Here is a 22,811-nt window from a genome sequence, read left to right as displayed (position 1 = left end):
GAAACTTTATTATGTCATCCATCTTGTTGTGGAATATAATTTATTTATGGCTCCGTAATCATACGTTAGAAACCAATAACGCTAGTTGTTTGAAATATTTGTAATATGGCTGCTGATAACAAGCGGAATCTGAAAAACAACGTACACACAGTATATACGGTATACCGTACTTTATGTCAGATAAGCCGTATGACGTCACCTGCAGTAGGTCAACTACCGTACTACCCTGACAATAAGATGACAGAGTAAAAGTCATGTCTAAGTTTGGTGGGGTATTGTCTAGTCAATCTGTTATTCTGTACTATGCGACATAAATAAAACTGCAAATGAGGTATGCACTTAATTTTTTGTGTTTAACGACACCACTAGAGCACATTGATTGATCAGTTATCGACTATTGGATGCCAAACATTTGGTAATTTTGGCATATAGTCTTAAAGATGAAACCCGCTACATTTTAACATTAGTAACAAGGGATCTTTTATGTGCACCATCAAATATAGAGGATAGCACATATTACGGCATTTAATACACCTGTCGTGGTGCACTGACTGGAACGAGAAATAGCCCAATGGGCATATCATTGGGGATCGATCTCAAACTGACCGCGCATTAAGCGAGCGCTTTACCACTGGGCTACGCCCCAAATACCGTATTGCCCTGACTATAAGGCGCCAGATTGGAAGTCATGTCTAAGTTTGGTGTGTGTTTTTTCTAATCAGTCTATTATTGTTTACTATGCGACATAAATAAGACTGCAAATGAGGTATGCACTTAAAGTTTGTTTTGTTTACACGACACCACTGGAGCACATTGATTTATAAGACATCGGCTATTTGGTGTCAAACATTTGGTAATTCTAAAAGCGTTGGAGAGAAAACCCGCTACGTTTTCCCATTAGTATCATAGCAAAGAATCTGTTATATTCACCATCCAACAGACAGGATAGGAACCATCAAACAGACAGGATATGACATAGCACGATTTGATATTCCAGTCATGGTGCACTGGCAGAAACGAGAAATAGACCAATGGGCACACCGACGGGAATCGATCCTAGTAAAAAAATAAGACTGCAAATGAGATCTGCACTTAACGTTAAGGGACCATACCACTATTTGAGCCACTGAGTATAGTTGTATTGTAAAGAGTGGCCCTTTTGTTTAGTTAATTTTGATGGAATTAAAATTATTTGACTGTTAGGTTATGCAATGTTGAAAGGATGTGTGTGTGTGTGTGTGTATGTGCGTGCGTGAGTGTGCGTGTGTGCAACTACCATACTTAGGGTATAAAACGTTTGATTCCTGAAAGCTAAATGTTTTTTTAACGACACCACTAGAGCACATTGATTAATTAATCATCGGCTATTGTATGTCAAACATTTAATACTTTGTGTTGATCGCGAAGCACGTGACGTGACGTTACACATGCGAAGGGTGTGACTTTAAATTGAACACTTAGTTTGTGTGTACGTTGTTTACACACTGTCGCAATATTCTTTCTTGCTTGTTACTGGAAAACTAAATCATAACACTGCTGTCACATTCTTTACAACATTGTGTAACTTTTCAACACTGCGACGTCTCCAACACCAGTAACGTCTCAGGGCTGTAGGCATGCTCCAAGTTGGCACTATCCAGCGAATTGTGGCCCTGTTGCCTATCTGTGTCTCCTCCGGACCTACATCACTATCCTGGCTGTAATATTTAATGCCAATCCCTTGTCACAGGAGTGCTTGTGTTTTACCATTAATTAATATTGCAATAAATGCAGTTAATATATCTCTATTATTATTGTGTTATATTTGAATATTCCTTACTTATTTTGAACATTATATATATCCAGCATTACTTGCTCACGTTGTATCGTATAACCACAGGTACCATGTATTTGGTCTCAGTCAAATAAAGAACTTTAATTGAATTTGGACAAGACCAAGTAGATGGAACATGATTACAAATGTATCGCAGCTTGCGCTCGGAAATCGCTATCAGACAGGTACATGCACGACATTCACCCCACGTGTCTTAACAGCTTTCCATCATTTTTATTAGTTGCTGGCACGACTTCAGCATTCTCCTGTTGCACTCACAAGTATGTCCAACCTAACACAATATCAGTGCGGGAAAGTGAGTACCTTGGCCTGTTCCTCATTCCGTATTGCCAGTAACAATATATAACAGCTGTTATAATTACCTCCTAACAAGATCAATGGGTTAGTACGAGGAAACCCACTCTGGATAACCCACACCATTCCATTGGCTGGTATTGGCTGTCTTGGTCCGAGATAGATACCGGCCTCGGTCGCGTCATGTTTAGGCCATCGGTCTACAGGCTGGTAGGTACTGGGTTCGGATCCTAGTCGAGGCATGGGATTTTTAATCCAGATACCGACTCCAAACCCTGAGTGAGTGCTCCGCAAAGTTCAGTGGGTAGGTATAAACCACTTGCACCGACCAGTGATCCATAACTGGTTCAAGGCCATGGTTTGTGCTATCCTGCCTGTGGGAAGCGCAAATAAAAGATCCCTCGCTGCCTGTTGTAAGAGAGTAGCCTATGTGGCGACAGCGGGTTTCCTCTAAAAACAGTGTCAGAATGACAGTGTGTTTGACGTCCAATAGTTCTAGTGGCGTCGTTAAATAAAACAAACGTTTGGTTCGAGATACGATTTCTAGTGCGATAACTGCTATAATGTGCATGATACCAAAGAAGAGAGCTCCGTTTCAAAGTTCGAGGTGCAAATATTTACGGAGTAAATACAGCTGTAGCTGTGGTTGGTAGTACTATGTGACACTGATTATTTGTGCAAATACTATTATCCAAAGGCATAATTTATACACTTTTATTTGTTATACAGTTGTTATGCAGTATACACCAGAGGTTGAAACTAATGCAAGGTACCCCCCAAAATTAAACTGCAATTTTCTTTGCAAAAATGACGGTTGCTAATCAATAATCAGTAATTAAATATCTTAAATGGTGTGTGACATCTCCCCCACCTTTTTTTTGCAGGTAGATTAGATGTGAGGTGCCACACTTTATATTGGTGTACTGCTTGGGTGTGTGTTGATACGCTTCTTGTAAACATTAACATTATCGGCAATAGGAATTGATTTGGTCAATTAGAACCTTTATCGTTGCCTCGGCTCCTTGGTCCCTTAGCATTGGTAGCAGTATACTGCTAACTCCCTTGTGTACCCGGGCGCACAAATAGTTCGCTTGTTGTTTATGCACAGATCAACCTTTGAAGGCTAATTATTTGGAATAGAAAGCAAATTCTTAAGCTTAGTGATAACCAAGGAGTTTAAAAAAGACAATTGGTTGTTAACCAGCAATGCAAATGGTTTAGCTGTAATGAGGCTTGGTATTCATACACCGGGTTTTCCTTGTGACAAAAGTGGGGCGCGATAATTTTGGGTAATTTTCAAACAAGCTGATTTTGTGAAAAATTTAATCTCTAAACCTTTATTCAAACGAGTGTTTATCTAAGGTTTGATAAGCAAAGTTTCCATAAATATATGTGTGATATCAGCCAACTCCCGCTTGGGTATGGTTTGTATGGCTGTGAACACTGTGAACACTGTGAAAACTGCACAAACAATCATGCAGTTTCGACACATTATGATGAAAGTAGCACAACTATTTAAATAAAAATATTTTAAATAAGTCCTCTTTATAATTATGAACTTTTTTGTAATTTCCGTGAGACTAAAAAATATCTGTATCTTTCTTTATTTTTAAACCATAGGTGGGCATTTAGGATGCCATGGGCTGGTATGCATACATCTCAGCTGAAGATTCACAAATACCTGTGGTCTGCTACCATTAGATCAGACCTGTCGCTTTGCACGGTCCATCTTGTTAGGCTTCGTTTTAGGGTTAAGGTTAGGCTTCATAACGACATCATAATGTTGCCTTGCCACAATCGGTTATTCGTCGAAGGGCCCATTGGGCTATTTCTCGTTCCAGCCAGTGCACCACGACTGCTATATGAAAGGCCGTGATATGTGCTATCCTGTCTGGGGAATGGTGCATATAAAAGACCCATTGTTTCTAATGTAAAAATTTAGCGGGTTTCCTCTCTAAGACTGTGACGGTACATGCTCTTAATTCCTTTTCGCCTGTGGCGATACTAATTATTTTAGAGGCCGTGTGCAGTTCCAAATGCACTTAGACCAGGTGGGCAACATTGTTAGGTAATACCTTTGCGCGACCGTGAATTCCAATATGCACTTAGTCCAGCTGTGGAGGCCATGTGGCCAGTAGTTACGTAATAACTCCGCTAGTGCTGTTTATGACCAGGGGATTGCTCGCGGAATGGCGACAGCCAGTCTGACGATCAGAGAAAAATATGCCGGCATGGTGGCTGTGGAAAATCCACATGATACGTGAGGTACCGCCTTGTACCCCCAGGCGATATTCGCTGTCTCTGGGAGTTTTGAATAAATAGCTAGGGTTTTAGAGATATCGAGGAGAAACATAGGAAGGCTCCAGGGGATCGCTGTCCGTCCACTGAACGATCTATATTAGTTCAGATGGGACTTTGGTAAATATATATTTTCTGCTCTGTGTATAACCTTGATGTGATTGATGTGACTTTAAATATTTTAATACTGTATTATACCAATATTATTTAGACGGTGCTGCCGGTCATCTGACGCAGTAATCTGTAGGCTCACTGTCCTAAATAATTATAAAAAGCTTAACCAGTCATCCTAGAGGACCTAGGTAAACTGTAGGTTATTGTCTTTATTGTGATAGGTACCAGTATTAATTCTGTATTACAAGGTTATTGAACGAGTAGTAAGGGTTAATTAAAAATTAACCAGTTAGGAATAGAGTGTAATTCCTTTATTAATTAAGTTCTCCTGGAAGCGTTTCTCCATTATCACACGTGTGTGTGTTAGCGTTTCTCAATTATCACACGTTATTGAACGAGTAGTAAGGGTTAATTAAAAATTAACGTTTCTCAATTATCACACGTGTGGGTGTTGTGTCACGGTGAAGTGATTAGCATATTGTGTAAACTAGACACCTAGAGATTAACTAATTAAGTGATCAGTTCTGGGTTGTTATTATTTGTTGTTGTTAATTAACTACTGCGGCAGTACATTTATCAGCGTAGGTTAATACAGATTCCAAAGTGAACTAAACGTGCTATAATAATATATACTTTATATAAGATCTTATCTCTGATCATACCTAGACGCGCCAGCGGGTATAACTGCCTGTTACAGAGAGATCTAATAGATATACAGTTAGGAGAGATATTTGGACAATCGTGTTTCATTCAGTTACGGGTATTATAGGATCCCCGTGACAGGAGTAGAAAATTGGGGCGCTCGTCCCGGATCTGAAACGCGACATGCACATTTAAAAAAGTATTGTTTGTAAATGGGGGCTTTATAAATTGTTTTTACAAATTAACCAGAAGTAGCAACGTTGTTCACTAGAAAATTAATTAATAATAAGTGCGTCATATCTAAACATGGATAAGAATTTGCTGGATAGGCTTACGCTCAGTGTAGTGGAGATTAAGCGAGCACGTAAGGCCGAGTTAGTTGAAATCGCAAGTGAGCGAGAAATTGATTTAACATCAGCTAAAACCTTAGGTGATATAAAGACAATTATTATCCAGGATTTGGTGATAGGCCTGTTATGGAAGAAAGTGAGATTGTTCCAGAGATAGAGATAAGTGACTTGAGTATGGAACAACAGTTAGCTTTTAAAAAGCTTGAGTACGAAAGAGAAGAACGTGCATTAGATAGAGAGAGAGAGAGAGAGAGAGAGAGAGAAAGAGAAGAGAGGGATAGAGAAAGAGAAGAGAGGGATAGAGAGAGAGAGAGAGAGAGAGAGAGAGAGAGAGAGAGAGAGAGAGAGAGAGAGAGAGAGAGAGAGAGAGAGAGAGAGAGAGAGAGAGAGAGAAAGAGAAGAGAGGGATAGAGAGAAAGAAAATAGAAATAGAGAAGATAGAGATAGAAGATATAGAAGATAGAGAGAGGCATAGAGGAACATGAGTTAAAGTTGAATACTGCAGAAGTTAGACGAGAGGCAGGAAATGGTTTTAACATGTCGGAGGCTTATAGATCAGTGCCTGTATTTGATGACCAGGAGGTAGATATGTTTTTTCAACTTTTTGAACGGGCCGCTAAGCAGCCAAATTGGCCGCAGTCTAAGTGGACATTGTTAGCCGTGTCTAAGTTTAAGGGGAAGGCTAGTGTAGCTTATAATTCAACGAGTGATGAGCGAGCAAGTCAGTACGACCTAGTTAAGACTGCAGTGTTGAGGGCTTATGAATTACGACCTGAGGATTATCGTTTACGGTATAGCGAGTTGAGAAAAACGCAGGGTCAGTCTTATAGTGAGTGTGTGGCTAAGAAGGCAGGGATCTTTGATAAATGGGTGGTGTCTCATCAGGTAGAGTCATATACCGAGTTACGGGAGTTGTTGATCTTACAGGACATTAAAAATGGATTACCAGTTAGCTTACGTATTCATTTAGAGGATCGTGATGTCAAAAAGATAGAGGAGGCAGGCATAGTGGCAGATGATTACGTGTTAATACACAAAGCTCAGGCAGTACAGGGTAGCTCTTTACAACAGGGTGATAAGAAGAAATTTCAGCCAGGTTTTTCCCGGGAAAGTAACTATCGGGGAGAGTCATCTAGTTGGTCAGCTAGTCAGGCAAGGAATGCACCTGGTGGGCAAAGTAAGGATAAGCCTGCATTATCAGCCAATGCACGAACTTTTCGTCCACATTGCAGTTACTGTAAAAAGGATAACCACCTTGTCGGGGACTGTTTTAAAAGGAAACGCGATAATGCGCAAGTGGTCGGTTTAGTGAGGTCAGCTCCGTCAGCGAGAGAGTTAATGGTTAGTCCCTTGGCAGAGAAAGTAAACCCGTATGTGTCCACTGGTATGGTTTGTGATGTGATACAAGAATTGAGTCCTAAGGCAATATCAATCTATCGAGATACAGGCTGTAGTCAGTCGCTGATCACGTCGGAGTGTTTAGCTGGTATTAAGAATTCAGATACAGGACGTAGTTTGGCTTTGACCTCAGTTACTGGAGAAAAAATGGTTGTCCGGTTACATAACGTTTTCTTGTGTTCGAAGTTTGTAACGGGACAAGTCATTATGGGTGTTGTAAAGGACTTGCCTGTTGAAAACATAGGAGTTTTGTTGGGTAATGATTTGACTAGTCAGTGTTGTCAGCCGAAATGTGACCAATTGTTAATTAAAGACAGCACTTTACCAATAGAAGAGTGTGAGGTTGATGAGATTAAATATCCTGCGTGTATAAAAAAGACTAGGGCTATGGCCAGAAGGGTAAAACGAGACCCAGAGGATATTTGTGATTTGTCTGATACGTGTGTGAGCCATGAAATTGGAGTGGATGAAGTTATCAGTAAAATCGTAGATAAGTCAACTGACGAACTAAATATGGTGGAACCTGTTGATCTCCCGCAGAGGGTAAATGAACTAGTTGTGTTTTATAGAGGGGATTTACCTTGTAATAGACAAGAGTTAATTCTAGAGCAGGGGGCTGATCCAAAATTGTTGGCAGCTCGCACTACATTGTTAACAGAGGGTGAGATGGAGAATCAGATGTCAGGTTATGATATGGACAAGGGAGTATTAATGAATAAGAGAGTTAGAGATAGGAAGGCTAGGAAGCAACTGAGCCATGCTCAGAGCAAAATAAAATCAGTGTTTGATAGGAAGGCTAGCAAGCAACTGAGCCATGCTCAGAGCAAAATAAAATCAGTGTTTGATAGGAAGGCTAGCAAGCAACTGAGCCATGCTCAGAGCAAAATAAAATCAGTGTTTGATAGGAAGGCTAGGAGTCGGGAATTTAAACCAGGGGATAAGGTGCTGCTGTACCTTCCCATTAAACGGGGTTCATTGCAGAACAGGTATTTCGGGCCCTATGTTGTGCTCAAACGGGTTAATGAGACAGGGTATGTGATAAACACTCCTGATAGGGTTAGAAAAAGTAGGTATTGTCACATCAATTTGCTGAAAGGTTATTTTGACAGACTGCCGATAGTTCCAGAGCTACCGGTCCAAATTGAGAGACACTCAATTTCCTGTGATGACGTCAAGACTGCAGAGATCAAATTAACCAACGGTCAGATTCTAGCAGACTTGAACCCCCAGTGAGAAAAGTTGACTACGCTGATACAAGACAATGTTTCCATTTGTCAGGACCTTCCAACGGTTACCAATACCTTAAGCCAGGATGTGCGCTTGGAACCGAACGCTACACCGATTCGACAGCATGCCTATCGGAGAAAACCTGGAAAACGTGCGACACTGAAAAAGAAAGAAACGAAGTTCCAGTGGTCAGGTGAATGCGAGAAGTCATTCAACCGTCTCAAGCAGATGCGCTACTCGTCTCCCGTGATGGCAGCACCAGACTACCGAATGCCGTTCAAGCTAGCTGTGGATGCCAGTGACGTGGGAGCTGGAGCTGTGCTGTTCCAGGAAGACGAAAATGGACTGGACCATCCTGTAAGCTTCTTCTCCAAAAAGTTTGACAAACACCAGGTGAACTATTCCACTATAGAGAAGGAAGCTTTGGCCATGGTACAAGCTCTGAAGCATTTTCAGGTCTACGTCGATTAATAAATCAATGTGTTCTAGTGGTGTCGTTAAATAAAACAATTTTGTTGAACTTTCAATCGGCTATTCTCGTGCGAGGAACTCGGATCACGTGACGTCGCCTTTTCACAGATTAGGATTGGTAATGGAAGGAAATGTTTTATTTAACGACGCACTCAACACATTTTATTTACGATTATATTGCGTTAGACATTTTGTTAAGGACCACACAGATATTGAGAGAGGAAACCCGCTGTCGGCACTTCATGGGCTACTCTTTTTAATTAGCAGCAAGAGATATTTTATATGCACCATCCCACAGACATGGTAGTACGGCCTTTGTTACACCAGTTGTGGAGCACTGGCTGGAACGAGAAATAGGCCAATAGGTCCACCGACGGGGATCTATCATAGACCGACCGCACATCAAGCGAACGCTTCATCACTGGGCTACGTCCCGCCCCCTTTTACCGATTAGGGTTGGAAATCACCCCCACCGAATCAGTGGATGTGAACTGACAAAACAAGATAATATACAATCATAATTTATAGAGTGGAAACGGGATAACTGCTTTGTCATTCATACACAGATATACCGAAGGTCATGAGGCACCCACTCCCCCATCCCCGATAATATTAATGTCCAATTACCATATCAGTTAACTATTATATGGATTAAAAAGGTACCATTTGGTTAACATTTAATGCCACAATTTAAATCAAACTGTTCTGATATGTGAGTGCTGGTACAAAACTTGAAGTGACTGTCATCAGTGTATCTCTAATAACATTTTGAAGTTGTGCCGCTCCGTTTCACATTTTAGTAAAATAAAACTGGGAAATGTAACCACAAATGTAAATCTATTTGATTCCTATCATACTCGTTTTCTATATAAAAAAAACACACACACACATACCCAACCCCCCCCCCCCCCCCCCCGCCCGACAACCCCCCCCTCCCCCAAACAAAACAAAAACAAACAACAACAAAAACGAAACAAAAGCCAAACAAAACATTTAACGGAAATCTGTTATTGTTATTCGAAATTTAAAATATGTCTCTGAATTGTTATTTATCACAGCTCTAAACACTATATTAATTGAAGAATTGAAGAACATTTTTGTATGACATATCCCCCATTCATTGTATCCTCTGTGATTTACGCTTCCTTCATACTGAAGTACCGTGAGATAATATATATCCATTTATTCATCCATCCATCCATCTGTTTCTTTAGTCCAGGTTTGAGCAGCTGATGCTTTACGACTACCGTAACTCAGACCGGCGCCCTACATTGACGTCTTCCTTCCTCTACGTTACTGAACTATTTCGGTTAATTGAGTGTATATATTTGTTTGTGACTAGGAAGTTAAAGCAACATTTAGGTGCAGCAATATGGACTACTGCCAGTCTACACACTGACTTTTCATTATGTCTGTGTCGCTGGATCTACCTCAGTGTTAAGAGTGCTCGTGTTATGATACCAGAAGTTTGTTTTGTTTAACGACACGACTAGAGCACAACAAAGCCCATCTATGTTTATCACACTGCTGTATTTTCCCCGTCTTTCTTATTTCTCGAGTGAGGCTGGGCATAGATGTTTAATGTTAGAGCGTTCGCCTCGCGTGTAATGGATCGCTGGATCGATTGTCCCCTGTGTCCCATTCGAACCAAATCACCACGACTGGTATATCGAAGTGGTTCCGCAAAAGGACATTCCATGGCGTAACACGCCAACGCGAACTGACCGTGACTCCTCATAATGCGTCGCTGTCCATGCAGACAAGCTGTATGAAAGACTATTATCCTCAGACGTCTCAAAGTGAAAAAATTTGTAATTTTTACAAACAGTTTCAGAGCAGAAAACCGCTACATCTGTTTCATTAGTAGCAAGGGGTGTTTTATTTGCACCATCCCACAGACAGGATAACACATATATTCCAATCATTGTGCACTGGCTGGAACGAGAAATAGCCCAATGGGCCACCGACGGGGATCGATCGCAGACAGACTGCGCATCAAGTGAGCGTTTTACCACTGGGCTACGTCCCTCCTCTATTGTGTTATGGTAGATAACAAAAAGAGTTCACCGTCTATCATTGGTCTCTTTATCAGTTGGGTTTCTTCTCTTCAAAGAGGTCTATTTTCATCTCCTTTCTCTAGAACTAATTATCGTCCCTCCTTTTTTCTTTCTAATTCTCGAATCTCTAGTTGAATCTATAATTTTAGTAGCGACATTGCCCGCGTTTTCCCACTAACACGGTCTTCAGTGGAATAACAATGTCATTTATTTGTTCATCAACGGAGATTACTCCAATCTCTAAGTATTTGATTATCTTCTTGTTTTTTCTTATTTCGTGTACATTAATTTAGTTTTTCTTTTTGCTTTTGTTTTTTTCTAGAATCTCGTATACTTTAATTTGGTTTTTCGTATGTTTTTCTCAGTAACATTCCCATGTGTATTTTCGTTTTTGCCGGTCCCTTAAAGGGACATTCCCGAGTTTGCTGCATTGTAAGATGTTTCCCACTAATAAAATATTTCTACGATTAAACTTACATATGAAATATATTTTCTGGTTTAGAATATCAGTGTCTGTATATTTAATGTGTTTCTGGTAGTCTTAATTTTTGTAAGAAGCCCAAACTGGATTTTTTTCTTTAAATAATTTCATACGTACGAAAAAATTACATTTTTGGAAATAAAATGAAATTTAACCTAGTACACATATTAGAACGATCAGAAACACGATTAATATACGGCCACTAATATTTTATGCAGAAAGATATATTTGATATGCAATTACAATCGTTAAAAAGTCTCTGTTGGTCGATAACATCTTAAAAATTGCAGCAAACTCAGGAATGTCCCTTTAATATATTTGAAATCATCTTGGTTAATGATCTTTTCCCCCGTGTGGTTACTTATAACATAGTGTAAAATGCATTTACTTTTTTCTAACTTCATGGGTATCTTGAACACAGCGTGTTATAGATGTACCGAGCTAGAACGGAGGAAGCTGGCCGAGTACCGCCAGTGTAAGATATAGACAAGAATCATAACGTGCCTTCAAATGAGTAAAATAATAGACCCAGAAAACAAAACAACTATAAAAAATAATAATAAAAAACCAAAAGAAAAGCAACCCAAGAACCGTACAAGAACAACCAGAAACCCCAAACCATCAGAAATCACCACAAAAGCAACAATAAAAATGTAAAATTATTGTTGAATGCGAACTGTTCACACATCTTCGATTTTAGATATTATTATCAATGATCGTTGTACCTTTCTTTTTGTAGGCTTACGCACCTAGATCGAGAACTTTTCTTCGCAGTTATCTACAATTCTGGAGAATCGACTTAGGAATAACCACGCATCAAAATAGGACTCTACTCGTCTCCATTTCCAGGGGATCGACCTACGATTTACCACACCTCAAACGAGGACTACTTGTGTCGAATTCAGGGGATGAACCTACGATTTACCACACCTCAAACGAGCACTAGTTGTGTCGAATCCAGGGGATGAACCTACGATTTACCGCACCTCAAACGAGGACTACTTGTGTCGAATTCAGGGGATGAACCTACGATTTACCGCACCTCAAACGAGGACTACTTGTGTCGAATCCAGGGGATGAACCTACGATTTACGTCACCTCAAACGAGGACTACTTGTGTCGAATCCAGGGGATGAACCTACGATTTATCACACCTCAAACGAGCACTACTTGTGTCGAATCCAGGGGATGAACCTACGATTTATCACACCTCAAACGAGCACTACTTGTGTCGAATCCAGGGGATGAACCTACAATTTACCACACCTCAAACGAGCACTACTTGTGTCGAATCCAGGGGATGAACCTACGATTTACCGCACCTCAAACGAGGACTACTTGTGTCGAATTCAGGGGATGAACCTACGATTTACCGCACCTCAAACGAGGACTACTTGTGTCGAATTCAGGGGATGAACCTACGATTATCGTCACCTCAAACGAGGACTACTTGTGTCGAATCCAGGGGATGAACCTACGATTTACGTCACCTCAAACGAGGACTACTTGTGTCGAATCCAGGGGATGAACCTACGATTTATCACACCTCAAACGAGCACTACTTGTGTCGAATCCAGGGGATGAACCTACAATTTACCACACCTCAAACGAGCACTACTTGTGTCGAATCCAGGGGATGAACCTACGATTTACCACACCTCAAACGAGCACTAGTTGTGTCGAATCCAGGGGATGAACCTACGATTTACCGCACCTCAAACGAGGACTACATGTATCGAATCCAGGGGATGAACCTACGATCTGCCGCACCTCAAACGTGGACTACTCGTTTCAAGTTCCAGAGCATCGACCTACGATTCACCGCACCTCAAACGAGGACTACTCGTCTCCATGTCCAGGGGACCAACCTACGATTTACCTCATGTTAAACGAGGACTCTACTCGTCTTCAATTCTAGAAGATCGTCTAAAGGATTTACCGCATCTCAAACGGGGATTCTAATTAGCAGTTATCTCCAATTTTAAAGGATCGACCTACGAGGACTTTACATAGAAAACCCCAATCCACTATGTTCCTGGAATACGTCGATTAATTAGGTATTTGTTTTGGTGATTGACAGGTCACGCCGGTGAGTTCATTAGTACAGAATCACCCAAACCCGCCAATTTCATTACAATTGTACACGTTTCTAGTAGTCAATAAACGTTAGCTATTCTCACAGCTTCTCCCGCTTGAGTGAAAAATTACCGAGTCGATCTCGTCACAAACCAACGATTGGTTTGTTCTTAGGATACAGAGATCAATGTTTTTTTGTTAGTTACTCTGTGAAACGTATCACTAGCTTGAGGTCTTTGATGAAGACAGAAATATTAGCTATATCGGAACTATACTGTTACCCCAGTTAACCGGTTACCCCTGCACCTATCTCCTGTCTGTCATAAGCCAAATACTGTTTAATTTTCAAGCGAGACAAACATATATAAAAGAATCCCACACAAATAATAATAATAATAATAATAATAACAACGAAAACAAAACACATATAAAAAAACCCCACAAAATTAAAGTTTGGTTTGTTTAACGACACCACTAGAACACTATTAGATGCCAAACATTTGGTATTTTTTGACTCATAGTCTTTTGAGGAAACCCGTTACATTTTCCCATTAGTAACGAAGGATTTTTTATATAGTGTACCATACCACAGACCCCAAAACCCCCCAACACATACCACGGTCTTTGATATACCAACCGTGGTGTAGTATCTGAGACGAGACATAGCCCAATGGGCTCACCGACGAGGATCGATCCCAGACCGATCGCGTATCAGGCGAGTGCTTTATCCATTTGGCTACGTTCAGCCCAATACTAAGAATAAAAACAGATAAAAAGACATATAAATTGTATCGTCTATCAGAAACAGTTGGTGTAGAAAAAAAAAAAAAAAATACATTTTGTAATATCATTTCATTTTTGTTTACGCATGTGAAGTTAAATTTCAGTTGTTCTCAGACTTGGTTGAGCTGGTGAGACAACGACATGTACACAGCAGTGAACACCAATGTACAAAGAGCAAAAACACAAAAACAAACAACTACAGAAAAACCAAAGCATTTTGACCGAATTCGGTTTACTTTAGAATTATAAACATTATAAAAATCACACAATTTCATATGATATAGCAACAAATAAATAAATATATAAATAAAAATGCGGAAACATTAATATTGGTATTAATATTGGTATTAATATCAGCCGGAGACGAAAAATATAGAACATTTTGGATAAAAAGCAAAAACCCGAAAAAACCCAACAAGTAAAGTTTGTTTTATTTAACGACGCCACTGAAGCACATTGATTTTTCATCTTATCATCGGCTATTGGACGTCAAACATATGGTCATTCTGACACTGGGTTTTTTAGAGGAAACACGCTGTCGCCACATAGGCTACTCTTTTACGACGGCAGCAAGGGATCTTTTATTTGCACAAACCATGGCCTTTGTTGAACCAGTTATGGATCACTGGTCGGTGCAAGTGGTTTACACCTACCCATTGAGCCTTGCGGAACACTCACTCAGGGTTTGGAGTCAGTATCTGGATTAAAAATCCCATGCCTCGACTGGGATCCGAACCCAGTACCTATCAGCCTGTAGACCGATTGCCTAACCACGACGCCACCGAGGCCGGTAAAACCCAACAAAAGCTACACACAAAAACCTGCAAAACACACAATAACAACAGAACAAAGAACACCCACAACCCACCCACCCACAACCCCACCCCACACACATACACACCACCCCCCCCCCCACCCAACACATACACACCACAACCCCCAACCCCCAACAACACATACACACACCAAAAAAACCCCACACACACCGAAAACCCCACCCCACCCCCGCCAAAAAAAATAAAAAAATAAAATATAAATCAACAAACCCACAAAAGAAAACAGGAAACACTGTACAGGTGATTAAAAATCCGTAATTCCGAAAAAATCAGAAGACTTTCATCTCTGATATTACAAGTTAAGCATTTAGCAAAACATGGAAAGAAGAAACCTGTTTGTCAACACATGTTTTACTTACGGTGTAAAATAAGTTTACACCCTTAACTTGCATTTTAATCATTATAACGTTTTGTTAACGTATGAACAATTTTATCCAATCGTACTGGTGTTTTAGGAACTGAAACATATCACGGACGTAGGAAAGGGCCAACATGGGGGGGGGGGGGGGAGTCGGCACACACACACACACACACACACACACACACACACACATATATATATATATATATATATATATATATAATATCCATCGCTGCTGCTACAAAGTGAGGTGGGGGCACTTCCTACGCCAGTGCATATTTATTTTACAGTGTAATATTAGGATATTCCTCTAGTGTAATATTAGGCTATTCATATTCGAACAACCCACTCCCACACGTCCAGACCATGCAATGCCTCAGGGCACTTCAAATTCTTCATTCTTCATTTTAAGCAATATTACGGTTCGAACATATTTCCGAACACCTCTTATGGAAGATCATATAGTTTCTAAGTGCTTTGCAAATATTTTCTCAGTTGTAATAATTTGAAAAACAAAGATGTCGTTTTCAAATGTAATATTTATGGCTTTCTCAACCATTAAAAACGACGTAAGGGCAAGCAACTCTGTGTAAACATTTGTCCTGATATGGATGAAACAAAGTTAAAGTTTCTTTAATATACCAGTCATGGTGCACTGAGACAAAATTAAAGTTTCTTTGATACACCAGTCATGGTGCACTGAGACAAAGTTGAAGTTTCTTTGATACACCAGTCATGGTGCACTGGAGCGGGAAATAGTCCCAAGGTCCCACTGATGGCAATCGACCCTAGATGACCGCAAATCAGGCGAGTACTTTATCACCGGGTTACGTCCTACCCCGGGCAGTTGAAATGTGTTTTGAAATGAAGATAATTGACATATTTACCGGAAAGGTCCACAAACCAAGCACATAGAATCCCAATTAGTGTTTGATAAGTGAAAATTCTTCCGGAATTCATAGCGCAACTGATGGTTATGGGTTCCATTCACTGAACTTGCGTGTGGTTTAATTTGCATCAATACATTGGAATCTGTCTCATTCAATTATTACAAGTTCCGAAGCGTTAAAATGAGAAACAAAATTAATATATCAATGCAAAATGAATGTAGGAAAAAAACGTTTGTTTTGTTTAACGACACCACTAGAGCAACTTGATTTATTAATCGGCTATTGGATGTCAAACATATGTTAATTTTGACAGTCAGAGATGAAACCCGCTACATTTTTTGTTCCATTAGTAGCAAGGGATCTTTTATATCACCATCCCACAGACAGGATAACACATACCATGACCTTTGATATACCAGTCGTGGTGCACTGGCTAGAGTGAGAAATAGCCCAATAGGCCCACCGACAGGGATCGATCCTAGACCGACCGCGCAGCGAGCGTTTTCCCACTGGGCTACGTCCCGCCCTATAAATGTAGGACACCGATAGTATTTTATTCTGTTCCAGCAAATGAATGAATGAATAAATGAATGTTGAAGGACAACCCAGGACGAATAATTAATCGGCTACTGGGTGTCAAACTACGGTAAATGCAAAAATGAAGTCTGTTCCCACGAAGCGTTATATTAATGTTGAAATACTCAACTCAAAAACTTTACAAAAGAGGCTATATACTGATGCACAGTATTGTATAGTACGTTCGTGTCCGTAGTTTAAGGCATGGATATAAGTTAGGCTAAAATAACTTATTAGTAACATATTTATGGCTGGATTTTCGACCCAAGCTAACGTTTTGACATTTTCTGATATCATGTTGAACGGATGGGAGTAAATATTCTATAAATAGTAAATACACACAGAATCTGTGATGAAAATTATAAGCAAAAATTTTGAAAATATTTCAGGGGTCTTGAAAAGTTGGGGGCTGTTGTAACCGTATCACTTGCAGTCAACCTCACTCCACTGTCATTACTTATCACATTTTAGCTCAAACGGTAGAACGCTCGTCTAAGATGCTTGGATCGCTGGATCGAAGGCTGTTACAAAAGGCCGTGGTAATGGAAAACATTTAGCAGGTTTTCACTACAGACTACGAGTCAGAATTACGATAAACATGTCTTTGACATCCCATAGACACTGATTAATTAATGCGCTCTAGTAGTGTCGTTAAACAAAGCAAAAAAACAAAAAGCAACAACAAAAAACAAAAACAAAAACGAAAAAACGACAAATCAGAATTACTATATATTTGACAGCCCATTATCACCATAACCAATGATTAATTCGTGTGCTCTAGACTAAATGGTGTCGTTTAACAACCAAAACACCCATCTCCATTCTCACGTTACTTCACTGTATTTGTATACAGACATTACGACGCCAATAGTGAATTGAAGTTACCAAATGCTACTTGTTCTCTTTCTCTCTCAGTAGGTATGTATTTAATGATCTTAACTGCGTTGCAGATAGATTTATATGTATTGCCCACAATGAAAGAGAGATATTAGAGTTAATGGAGACGTTTCACAACCACGTCATTACTATACCGGATACAGATAGCTTATCGTATAGCGGACAGTTCTAATCGTATAGCAGGTCGGTAGTTACAGACGGAAGCATTCTCAGAAATGTTATTTATCATTGCTATTATTTCAAAATCATACCGTTATATATTAACCACAAAATGTATTACACAAACGAATCCCATAAATAAATTCAATAACCCCCAAAACCACATAAAAACAAACAAGAACCCCACAAAACTCCCCCCAAAAACCCCCAAGAACAAACAAACAACAAAAAAACCCACCGACCAACCCAACAACAACAACAACAATCAAACAAACAAATACTTTTTTTAAAAAACATCTAAAAAGGCCGTTTTGATACTCATGGTTATCCCCAATAAATTACTTGGAATGGCTTTTTTAATATAAATTGTAAAATTCTAACCTGATGCGTGGGGGGTTGGGGTGGTTGTGGAGTGGAACTCCTTACAATAATCCTGGACCCGCTAGAAGATCAAATCACGGTTAGGTAAATAGCTTGATGCGCGATCGGTCTAGGATCGATCCCCGTCGGTGGGCCCATTGGGCTATTTCTCCTTCCAGCCAGTGCACCACGACTGGTATATGAAAGGTTGTAGTATGTGCTATCCTGTCTATGGGATGGTGCATATAACAGATTCCTAGCTGCTAATCGAAAAGGAGTACCGGTAGCCAATGAAGTGGCGACAGCGGGTTTCCTCTCAATATCTGTGTGGTCCTGAACTATATAACGCCATATAACCGTAAATAAAATGTTTTGAATGCGTCGTTAAATACCTCATTTCCTTCCTTCATTAAGAGCAGGAAGCAACTTGTGTCTCATTTGCCAATTACACCCAAAATGGCAACGTAACCCTATCCGTAACAGTAACTGAGTGGCAGCGAAACCTCACTAATACCGTAAATATTTTATTACAAGGAGGGGACCTCTTTTAACCCAGATATAATGTTCACCCCAGTACGATTCATGACATGGTGTCTATTATTCTACTGTACTGATGTGCACTACATATTTCAGGAGCGCAGGATCGAACCACCTCGGTGGATCCATTCAACTGAATGGTTTTTTTTTTATTGTTCCAAGCAGTGCGCCACAACTGGATAAAGACCGTGGTATGTGTTGGAAAGTGCTGTATTAGGAAAAAAGTAGTGGGTTTTCTCTGATGACTACTTGTCAGAATTACCAAATGTTTGACACCCGATAGCCAGTGATTAATTAATCAATGCGTCGTTAAAGAAAACAAACTTTTGATTACAAGGCGGGAACGTTTTTTTCAGATGCATGGTTGACCCCAGTACGATTCATGATATGGTTTCTATTATTGTACTGTATCGATGTGAATTTCATATCACAGAAAACAGGCTCCGATTTGAATATAACAGTAAACAGGCTCTGGTTTGAATATAACAGTGAACAGGCTTTGACTGGAATATAACAGTAAACAGGCTCTGATTTGAATATAACAGTAAAAATGACTGTCGTAAAATTTAAGGAGGGCCACTGCTTTTCAGTTTATGCAATTTACATAAAGGAATGAAATTTGAATTGTTTTAATTTCTTTTTAACGGCCTCGGTGGCGTAGTGGTTAGGCCATCGGTCTACAGGCTGGTAGGTACTGGGTTCGGATCCCAGTCGAAGCATGGGATTTTTAATCCAGATACCGACTCCAAACCCTGAGTGAGTGCTCCGCAAGGCTCAGTGGGTCGATGTAAACCACTTGCACCGACCAGTGATCCATAACTGGTTCAACAAAGGCCATGGTTTGTGCTATCCTGCCTCTGGGAAGCGCACATAAAAGATCCCTTGCTGCAAATCGGAAAGAGTAGCCCATGTAGTGGCGACAGCGGGTTTACTCTTAAAAATCTGTGTGGTCCTTAACCATGTCTGACGCCATATAACCGTAAATAAAATGTGTTGAGTGCGTCGTTAAATAAAACATTTCTTTCTTTCTTTCTAATTTCGTTTTCGGTTACTTCACGACCATCGTAAGAGATGGGCCAAATAGACTAGTGTACAGCTTGGATGGTCCCTTCCAACATATCCTGGCTAAGCCAATGCTTTTTTACCACATAACATATAACATATTAGAGTTGAACTGAATAAACTAATATTATAGGTACAACAAAGCATTGTGAAAAGAGTAATATTTCTTATAGCTAATTTTACTTGTATTCAAGACACCGGTTCTATTCGAAAACTGGGTCCAATGTTGTTGTTTTTTCAAATAGAACTACAGAATGGTACTATTCAAGACCTTGGCAGCGAGCAATTATTTACGGTACACCAAAGTCCCCAGTCGTATATATCAAGAGCACAAGTATTTATCACCATGGTGAAACGTAGACAATTTCCGAAACAGCTAAATTCAGCAGACCTACCAGATACAAAACTAATTTAAACACATACACACGCACACACACGCACGCACACTGAGAGAGAGAGAGAGAGAGAGAGAGAGAGAGAGAGAGAGAGAGAGAGAGAGAGAGAGAGAGAGAGAGAGAGAGACAGACAGACACATACACACACACTCACACACACACACACAAACGTGCGCACCGATATCATTTGTGGAATGAGTCGTAGCTTTAACTCAAGCTGTAGGTGTTTTATAATATATGGTGTCCTAATATACACTAAATAAACAGTCAGGGCATTATGGTCATCTGGGCGCGATAACTTATATCTAATATGGATACCCAATACATAATGTTTCATACTCTTGGGAGACAAGAGTCCCCTCAATATATATTCTGTGTCGTTAACGTCGGTCAAAACTGAACGTATGCAAATAACTCCGCATTACCTTGTAAAAGCTCCAAACTTCAGTACTGTCCAGATAACTTCAAAGTATATGACGCCAAGTTTGTAACGTATACTAATATATCCATAACTCGAAAACATATATATATAATATATATCCTCTGGATTTTCAGGACTTCATATACAAGGTGCTATCGCAAGACAGACCATACGTCAAGTTGTATCTATCACTCCTAGATACACTGCTATAATGGACCAACAACAGTTTCAGTATTGTAACGCATTGAACGCTCCATTCCTCGGGTTGTTAACTCCCTTTTTGGAATTAGTACAAATCAAGGCCATCAATCTTCTGGTCAATCGAAGCTGTCCGTGTCATTTTACTGGACGTACATCCGTATGTAGAAGAGGGCCTAGTAAGCTGGCAAACGTTTTTCCAATCCTTTTGTTGTTTATACAATAAAATGTCTTCAATGAAAAGTATCCATATATCACTGATTAATTATTAAGACTTGACAAAAGCGTTTGCTTTAAAAAACCACAAACAGCAACCCTATCCAAACTGTCTTCATCGACCCATAGACAGAAGTGTGTTTTTAACTTAATACAATATACTGCACAAAGCATATATCATATATCATGTTACAAGTGAAAGCGGCGAGCATCAGGCGGAGATATGGTGTGTTAAAAAACATAAACCATCCACGTGGTAGAATCCGTCTGAGTTGGAGAGGTATATAAAACGTGTTGGGATTCAAAACGTAAGTATTTCCATACGGCGAGAAGAGAGCTGATGTTGGCAACAGCCGATAAGTTTTGCAATCGATGAAAGACACTCCTCCGCCGTGCCAGACGAGCAATAGTAGCCCATAACGAGAACTCGCGGGTTTGACCGCCTTTCATAATCACGTGCAAAGGGCCAGGATGGCGCATTTGTAAGGACACCCAGCTACATTGTGAAATGCGGCTTTGTGGTACGAGAGAGAGAGAGAGAGAGAGAGAGAGAGAGAGAGAGAGAGAGAGAGAGAGAGAGAGAGAGAGAGAGAGAGAGAGAGAGACGCACACACAGCCAGACAGACAGAGATACAGAGCGAGAGCTATATATTTAGAGAGAGAGAGAGAGAGAGAGAGAGAGAGAGAGAGAGAGAGAGAGAGAGAGAGAGAGGGAGAGAGAGAGAGGCGCTACACTTTTTTTTTTAAAGTTGCTTATTATTTTCCTTAACATATGCAGCACAGGACAATGGACATATCATCGCAGTTGCACCTTTTTAATTAATTTGTTCATGTCTATGAAGTTGTCGGGTATGTCTCCTGGTTGACACCTGCACGATATTTGTCTCGTTCAACCGACTTTTATGTCTTATTATTAGGTATGGCCATTGCTTGCTTCGACAGAATGAACGGATGAATGTTTAACGACACCCCATCACAAAACATATATCGGCTATTGGGTGTCAAACTACGGTAAATACGTAAATCAAATAATGATCAACATCAATATAAATATTCAAGAGTTAAATTCAAAGAATATAAATATCATAGGTAGATAAAATTAAAATTTAGAATAAAAGGCAGTATGTCTTAAAAATTTCAACACAAATTTAGGATGGAATCGAAATGATGCCATATTTTTCCTACCAAATACATATTTCCGAGATTGCATCAAAAATTAAAGTATGTTTTGTTTAACGACACCACTAGTGCACATTGGTTTATTAACCATCGGCTATTGGATGTCAAACAACTGGTAAATCTGTAAAATACATGTAGTCGTAGTAGCCAAAGATCGTTGTATTTACCATTCCACAGACAGGATAGCACATACCACGGCCTTGGATATACCAGTCGTGGTGCAATGACTCAAAAGAGAAATAGCCTAATGAGCCCACCTACTGGGATCGACCCCAAACCCACTGCGCATCAGCCGAGCGCTATATCACTGGGATACGTCACACCTATGCTTCGACAGAATCACACATAGGAGGGCGCTGGCATTCGTGGACTACGCGGAAGTTCGTGTGTAGACACATATAAGAGAGACAGATAGAATCACACACACACACACACAGACATGATAACCAAAAACGAAGGAAGATAATACCACCGCCACCCCCCCCCCCCCCCAAAAAAAAAAAAAAAAAAAAAAAAAAGTGTTTTGTTTAACGACACCACTAGAGCACATTGATTTATTCATCATCGGCTATTGAATGTCCGACATTTAGTCATTTTGATATATAGTCTTAGATTTAGTTTGTTTTGTTCAAAGACAACACTGGAGCACATTGATTAACTAATCGTCGGCTATTGGATGTCAAACATATGGTTATTGTG

General features: G+C 40.0%; 1 protein-coding gene across 1 annotated transcript in view; it reads right to left on the bottom strand.

Moving 5' to 3' along the window:
- LOC121381444 (gonadotropin-releasing hormone receptor-like) overlaps positions 1-21,280 on the bottom strand; it is an 81,663-nt gene extending 60,383 nt beyond the window's left edge. Inside the window, exon 1 of the mRNA XM_041510761.1 lies at positions 20,524-21,280. The gene's annotated coding sequence lies outside the window, so the exon portion shown is untranslated. The remainder of the gene's footprint in view (positions 1-20,523) is intronic.
- Positions 21,281-22,811: the final 1,531 nt, after the last annotated feature.

The sequence above is a fragment of the Gigantopelta aegis genome, chromosome 9 (genome assembly GCF_016097555.1).
Source record: "Gigantopelta aegis isolate Gae_Host chromosome 9, Gae_host_genome, whole genome shotgun sequence".
Lineage (NCBI taxonomy): Eukaryota > Metazoa > Mollusca > Gastropoda > Neomphalida > Peltospiridae > Gigantopelta > Gigantopelta aegis.
Note: the sequence above shows the minus strand (reverse complement) of the source record. Positions and strands in the feature narration are given on the sequence as shown.